Here is an 8,453-nt window from a genome sequence, read left to right as displayed (position 1 = left end):
AATTGGAGATGTGTGATTGGAGAAAGTGGTAAAAACCAACAAATACGTCGTACCACCGGCCACGGGGGTTGTCTATGAAGTTAATTACTGTGCCCTGCTGTGGTGTAAAGTACTTAAGTAAAAATACTTTAAAGCACTACTTAAGTCGTTTTTTGGGGTATCTGTATTGTACTATTGATAGTTTTGTAACTTTTACTTCACAATATTCCTAAAAATAATAATGTACTTTTTACGCCATACATTTTCCCTGACACCCAAAAGTACTCGTTGCATTTTGAATGCTTAGCAGGACAGAATATTATCCAATTCTCACACTTATCCAGAGAACATCCCTGGTCATCCCTACTGCCACTGATCTGGTGAACTCACTAAACACAAATGCTTTGTTTGTAAGTTATGTCTGAGTGTTGGTGTGAGCATGGCTATCTGTAAAAAAAAATAAAAAAATATTACTTTTACTTTTGATACTTTTGTATGTTTCAGCAACTACATATACTTTTGATACTTAAGTATATTTAAAACCAAATACTTCTAGACTTTTACTCAAGTAGTATTTTACTGGGTGACGTTCACTTTTACTTGAGTCATTTTCTATTAAGGTATCTTTACTTTTACTCAAGTATGACAATTGGGTACTTTTTCCACTACTGCTGCCCTGCGTTGTTTTGTATCTTTAGCTAATAAAGAGACTGTTTCCTGTCTTTTGATTAGAATAGAATAGAGCTGAGATAACTCTGAAGAATAGAATATCGTGCTAACTAATGCCAAATCCATGTAATTATTTTGCAGTAGACATGCTGTGATCCAATGTAAACATCACACTTCAATGTAAGCTAATGGATAACTTTCAAAGTGTTACTGTTTATATCAAAACAAACATGGTTCTGATGTCTGTGCGATAGTACAATCAATCATTACCAGGGTTCTGCATGGAGAAATGTGTTCTAAGAGTGAAGAACAGGTTAGGTCACGTCATTTCCTCAGAGAGAGCATAGAGGCTAGTGACGATCTACACCAAAGGCCCGTGAACTGGTTGGAATATGTTTTGTACAATACAAATTCAAATCTCTCACTCTCTCTGACAAAGTGCGTCTCTTCAGACCCATGCTAAGGATTGGCCCCTTTTTTTCAATTTTTGCCTAAAATGACATACCCAAATCTAACTGCCTGTAGCTCAGGCCCTGAAGCAAGGATATGCATATTCTTGGTACCATTTAAACGGAAACACTTTGAGGTTTGTAGAAATGTTAAATTAATGTAGGGGAATATAAAACAATATACAGTGCCTTGCGAAAGTATTCGGCCCCCTTGAACTTTGCGACCTTTTGCCACATTTCAGGCTTCAAACATAAAGATATAAAACCGTATTTTTTTTGTGAAGAATCAACAAGAAGTGGGACACAATCATGAAGTGGAACGACATTTATTGGATATTTCAAACTTTTTTAACAAATCAAAAACTGAAAAATTGGGCGTGCAAAATTATTCAGCCCCCTTAAGTTAATACATTGTAGCGCCACCTTTTGCTGCGATTACAGCTGTAAGTCGCTTGGGGTATGTCTCTATCAGTTTTGCACATCGAGAGACTGAAATTTTTCCCATTCCTCCTTGCAAAACAGCTCGAGCTCAGTGAGGTTGGATGGAGAGCATTTGTGAACAGCAGTTTTCAGTTATTTCCACAGATTCTCGATTGGATTCAGGTCTGGACTTTGACTTGGCCATTCTAACACCTGGATATGTTTATTTTTGAACCATTCCATTGTAGATTTTGCTTTATGTTTTGGATCATTGTCTTGTTGGAAGACAAATCTCCGTCCCAGTCTCAAGTCTTTTGCAGACTCCATCAGGTTTTCTTCCAGAATGGGCCTGTATTTGGCTCCATCCATCTTCCCATCAATTTTAACCATCTTCCCTGTCCCTGCTGAAGAAAAGCAGGCCCAAACCATGATGCTGCCACCACCATGTTTGACAGTGGGGATGGTGTATTCAGGGTGATGAGCTGTGTTGCTTTTACGCCAAACACAACGTTTTGCATTGTTGCCAAAAAGTCCAATTTTGGTTTCATCTGACCAGAGCACCTTCTTCCACATGTTTGGTGTGTCTCCCAGGTGGCTTGTGGCAAACTTTAAACAACACTTTTTATGGATATCTTTAAGAAATGGCTTTCTTCTTGCCACTCTTCCATAAAGGCCAGATTTGTGCAATATACGACTGATTGTTGTCCTATGGACAGAGTCTCCCACCTCAGCTGTAGATCTCTGCAGTTCATCCAGAGTGATCATGGGCCTCTTGGCTGCATCTCTGATCAGTCTTCTCCTTGTATGAGCTGAAAGTTTAGAGGGACGGCCAGGTCTTGGTAGATTTGCAGTGGTCTGATACTCCTTCCATTTCAATATTATCGCATGCACAGTGCTCCTTGGGATGTTTAAAGCTTGGGAAATCTTTTTGTATCCAAATCCGGCTTTAAACTTCTTCACAACAGTATCTCAGACCTGCCTGGTGTGTTCCTTGTTCTTCATGATGCTCTCTGCGCTTTTAACGGACCTCTGAGACTATCACAGTGCAGGTGCATTTATACGGAGACTTGATTACACACAGGTGGATTGTATTTATCATCATTAGTCATTTAGGTCAACATTGGATCATTCAGAGATCCTCACTGAACTTCTGGAGAGAGTTTGCTGCACTGAAAGTAAAGGGGCTGAATAATTTTGCACGCCCAATTTTTCAGTTTTTGATTTGTTAAAAAAGTTTGAAATATCCAATAAATGTTGTTCCACTTCATGATTGTGTCCCACTTGTTGTTGATTCTTCACAAAAAAATACAGTTTTATATCTTTATGTTTGAAGCCTGAAATGTGGCAAAAGGTCGCAAAGTTCAAGGGGGCCGAATACCTTCGCAAGGCACTGTATCTGGTAAAAGATAATACAAATAATTTTTCTTTTACAAATTCGATTTGTTTTGTACCATCGTCTTTGAAATGCAAGAGAAAGGCCATAATGTATTATTCCAGCCCAGGTGACATTTATTTTGGCCACTAAATGGCAGCAGTGTATGTGCAAAGTTTTAGACTGATTCAAGTAACCATTCCATTTCTGTTCAAAATGTTGTATCAAGACTGCCAAAATATGCCTAACTTGTTTATTAATAATGTGCACTCTCCTCAAACAATAGCATGGTATTAGCATGGTATAGCATGGTATAGCTACCATGCTATATGGTATAGCTACTGTAAATTGGACAGTGCAGTTAGATTAACAAGAATTTAAGCTTTCTGCCAATATCAGATATGTCTATGTCCTGGGAAATGTTCTTGCTACTTACAACCTCATGCTAATCGCATTAGCCTACATTAGCCCAACCGTCCCGCAGGGGACCCACCAATCCTGAAGAAGATTATTAACATGAACAGTATGTCCAAGTCTGCAGAGAGAGCCTGCCTGCCGGTAAGAACACACACAGAGAACATAATATGGTATCATACCAACTAAAGTACAATAATAATAGTTAGACACACTATATTACGTATATCATGTACACTGAAGAATGAAACCCTGTTTAACACTTTTCACAGCATATTTTGTGTTGAATGTTCTGTCCTCATTCTCTCTCTCTCTCTCTGTCTCTTCCTGTTTGTGTCTTTTGAGACATCTCTGTATCTTTTAGCATCAACAATGGTATGCTTTATTGTATTAGGCTTTGATAAACTTAGGGTAGTTCCTTCCTTGGAAGACAATATACAGTTGACGTCGGAAGTTTACATACACCTTAGCCAAATACATTTAAACTCAGTTTTTCACAAGTCCTGACATTTAATCCTAGTAAAAATTCCCTATCTTAGGTCAGTTAGGATCACCACTTAATTTTAAGAATGTGAAATGTCAGAATAATAGTAGAGAGAATTATTTATTTCAGCTTTTATTTCTTTCATCACATTCCCAGTGGGTCAGAACTTTACATACACTCAATTAGTATTTGGTAGCATTGCCTTTAAATTGTATAACTTGGGTCAAATGTTTCCACAAGCTTCCCACAATAAGTTGGGTGAATGTTGGCCCCTCCTGACAGAGCTGGTGTAACTGAGTCAGGTTTGTAAGCCTCCTTGCTCGCACACACTTTTTCAGTTCTGCCCACAAATGTTCTATAGGATTGAGGTTAGGGCTTTGTGATGGCCACTCCAGTACCTTGACTTTGTTGTTCTTAAGCCATTTCTGCCACTTCTTTGGAAGTATGCTTTGGGTCATTGTCCATTTGGAAGACCCATCTGCGACCAAGCTTCAACTTCCTGACTGATGTCTTGAGATGTTGCTTCAATATATCCACATAATGTTCCTACCTCATGATGCCATCTATTTTGTGAAGTGCACCAGACCCTCCTGCAGCAAGGCAACCCCACAACATGATGCTTTCACCACCGTGCTTCACGGTTGGGAGGGTGTTCTTCGGCTTACAAGCCTCCCCCTTTTTCCTCCAAACACAACAATTGTCATTATGGCCAAGCAGTTTTATTTTTGTTTCATCAGACCAGAGGACATTTCTCCAAAAAGTACAATCTTTGTCCCCATGTGCAGTTGCAAACCGTAGTCTGGCTTTTTTGTGGTGGTTTTGGAGCAGTGGCTTCTTCCTTGCTGAGCAGCCTTTCAGGTTACGTCGATATAGGACTCGTTTTACTGTGGATATAGATACTTTTGTACCTGTTTCCTCCAGCGTCTTCACAAGGTCCTTTGCTTTTGTTCTGGGATTGATTTGCACTTTTTCCACCAAAGTACGTTCATCTCTAGGAAACAGAACGGGTCTCGTTCCTGAGCGGCATGACGGCTGATGGTCCCATGGTGTTTATACTTGCGTACTATTGTTTGTACAGATGAACGTGGTACCTTCAGGCGTTAGGAAATTGCGCCCAAGGATGAACCAGGCTTGTGGAGGTCTACAATTTATTTTCTGAGGTCTTGGCTGATTTATTTTGATTTTCCCATGATGTCAAGCAAAGAGGCACTGAGTTTGAAGATAGGCCTTGAAATACATCCACAGGTATCCTATTACTCCTCGTCAGAGGAGGAAGAAGACCATTACAGAATCACCCACCACCAAAGGACCAAGCAGCGTGGTAAGGAGCAGCGCTATCTGGAGCAGGTGACAACATGGGACGAGATAGAAAGGTGGTCGGTCGACCCAGGGAGAGTGCCGGAGCCCGCCTGGGATTCTCTGGAACAGTGCGAGGAGGGATACCAGTGAATGGAGTTGGCACGGCCATCAAGGAAGCCCGAGAGGCAGCCCCAAAAATTTCTTGGGGGGAGGCACACGGGGAGTGTGGTGAAGTCATGTAGGAGACCTGAGCCAACTCCCCGTGCTTACCGTGGAGAGAGGTGGACCAGGCAGGCACCGTGTTATGCCGTGAGGCGCACGGTGTCCCCGGTGCGCAGGTATAGCCCGGTGCGTTACATCGCAGCGCCTCGTATTAGCCGGGCTAGAGTGGGCATCGAGCCAGGTGCCACGAAGCCGGCTCAGCGCATCTGGTCTCCAGTCCGTCTCCCCGGGCTGGGGTACATGGCACCAGCCCTACGCATGGTGTCCCCGGTTCGCCAGCACAGCCCAGTGTGGTCATTTCCACCTCGCCGCACTGGCCTGGCTACGGGGAGTATCCAGCCAGGTAGGGTTGTACAGGCTGGGTGCTCAAGACCTCCAGTGCGCCTCCACGGTCCGGTCTATCCGGTGCCTCCTCCACACACCAGCCCTCCGGTGGCAGCCCCCCGCACCAGGCTGTCTCTCTGTCTCCTCCCTACAGGTGCTCCCGCCTGTCCAGCGCTGCCAGAGTCTCCCTCCTGTCCAGCGCTGCCAGGGTCACCTGTCTGTCCTGAGCTGCCAGAGTCGCCCGTCTGTCCTGAGCTGCCAGAGTCGCCCGTCTGTCCTGAGCTGCCAGAGTCACCCGTCTGTCCTGAGCTGCCAGAGTCGCCCGTCTGTCCTGAGCTGCCAGAGTCTTCCGTCCGGTGCTGCCGGAATCTCCCGTCCATTCGGGACTCGTTGCTAGGGTCCCCAGTCCAAGGTCTGCGGCTCTAAAGAGGCCACGGAGGCGGGTAAAGATGTGTTTGTTTTAGTATGGTCAGGGCGTGAGTTGGGTGGGTTGTCTATGTTTGTTTTTCTATGAGTTGGTATTCCTGTGTTTGGCCTGGTATGGTTCTCAATCAGAGGCAGCTGTCAATCGTTGTCCCTGATTGAGAACCATACTTAGGCATCCTATTTTCACCCTTGATTTGTGGGTGATTATTTTCTGTGCCTGTGTGTTCCCCACGGAACTGTTTCGGGTTTTTGTTATTTCACGTTGTTATTTTGTATTTTTCTGTGTTCTATTAAAAGAATCATGAACACTTACCACGCTGCGCATTGGTCCTCCGATCCTTCCCACTACTCCTCATCAGAGGAGGAAGAAGACCGTTATAGAAATAATCTTTCTTTAAACAATTGTTGGAAAAATGACTTGTGTCATGCACAAAGTAGATGTCCTAACCGACTTGCCAAAACTACAGTTTCTTAACAAGAAATTTGTGGAGTGGTTGAAAAACGAGTTTTAATTACTCCAACCTAAGTGTATGAAAACTTCCGACTTCAACTGTACATTTAATATATAAATGACAGAAGAATTAAGTGAAAAGCCATAAACAGCAGGGATAATCCAGGGAGGAAAACCTGTTTGTTTTATATTACAATGCATATTATATACTGAACACAAATATAAACGCAACATGCAACAATTTTAAAGATTTGAATGAGTTACAGTTCATATAAGAAAATCAGTCAATTTAAATAAATAAATTAGGCCTTACAGATATGCATCTGTTGGTCACAGATACCTTTAAAGAAAAGGGTAGGGGCGTGGATCAGAAAACCAGTCAGTATCTGGTGTGACCACCATTAGCCTCATGCGATGCAACACATCTCCTTGGCATAGAGTTGATCAGTCTGTTGATTGTGGCCTGTGGAATGTTGTCCCACTCCTCTTCAAGGCTGGTCGAAGTTGCTGTATATTGGCGGGAACTGGAACATGCTGTCATACAGGTCGCTTCAGAGCATCCCAAACATGCTCAATGGGTGACATGTCTGGTGAGTATGCAGGTCATTGAAGAACTGGGACATTTTCAGCTTCCAGGAATTGTGTAGAGATTCGTGCAACATTTGGCCATGCTGAAACATGAGGTGATGGTGGTGGATCTCATCACGGTATCTCTGTCCATTTAAATTGGAAGCGGCTTATTGTAGAGAAATTAACATTCAATTCTCTGGCAACAGCTCTGGTGGACATTCTTGCAGTCAGCATGCAAAATGCACGCACCCTCCAAAGTGCACATTTTAGAGTGGCATTTTATTGTCCCCAGCACAAGGTGCACCTGTGTAATGATCAGGCTCTTTAATCATCGTCTTGATATGCCACGCCTGTCAGGTGGATGGATTACTTTGGCAAAGGAGAAATGCTCACTAACATAAATATAAACAAATTTGCACACTAAATTTGCGAGATTTTTTTTTTTTTGTCTGTATGGAAAATGTATGGGATTCTTTATTTAAGCTCTTGAAACATGGGACCAACACTTTACATGTGTTTAGATTTTTCTAAAATATTTTATGAGATTGGAGAACACATTGGGAGGGATAGACTGTTCCTCCATACAGGATATTTCCCAGTATCCTAATGGAGTGGCTTATGGACCACTCCATTCAATTCAAACCACAGGTTTTCAATGGGGTCAAAGTCCAGAGACTGAAATGAAAAAATGATTTAACATATCTATATTGCTTAGCCTTGTGTGTTTTGAGATGGCAGCTGTAGCATAAGACGACACATTTTATATAACTGCATCACGCTGACGGGATGTTCTGTTATTCGCATGTCGCTCTTATAACCAGCCTGTCTATTTATTGGCTGCCTACCAATGGCTCATAATAACTACAAAGAGTAATCAATGACGTTATTTCACAGTATTTACTGCATGATCACATGTTAAAATAGCTTGTATTATATAATCTCATCGACCACCATTATTGTTATGATTATTATGCCTGTTATTATTATATGATTAGGCCTTTGCTTGTGGAGTAATGGTAGCCTAATATAAATGCAAGCCTTCAGTTCACCTAGCGACAGACTACCGTCTTGCTGCAGGTCAAATTAGCTCCTGTGCTGTTGCTGAGCAGAGCAGGGAATTCCACCCTCACAGACAATACCTAGTCCTGTCCTCATTCAATTTCCGTTAGCAAATCTCAATGTTCTTTCCAACAACCCCATCTCTCCCTGCTCCCCATCCCATGCTGTTACCAATTATAATTTTTAAATAACTAACCCTGTTACTCTCTCATTGTCTGAATACACTACCCGAGTGTGAATGTTTTAATAAGCTTAGGCTTATATGTAGTTGATTACATCCCATGTAAAGTTGTCATCTATATAAAGTTGTTTACA

The sequence above is a fragment of the Oncorhynchus tshawytscha genome, linkage group LG15 (genome assembly GCF_018296145.1).
Source record: "Oncorhynchus tshawytscha isolate Ot180627B linkage group LG15, Otsh_v2.0, whole genome shotgun sequence".
Taxonomy (NCBI): domain Eukaryota; kingdom Metazoa; phylum Chordata; class Actinopteri; order Salmoniformes; family Salmonidae; genus Oncorhynchus; species Oncorhynchus tshawytscha.
Note: the sequence above shows the minus strand (reverse complement) of the source record.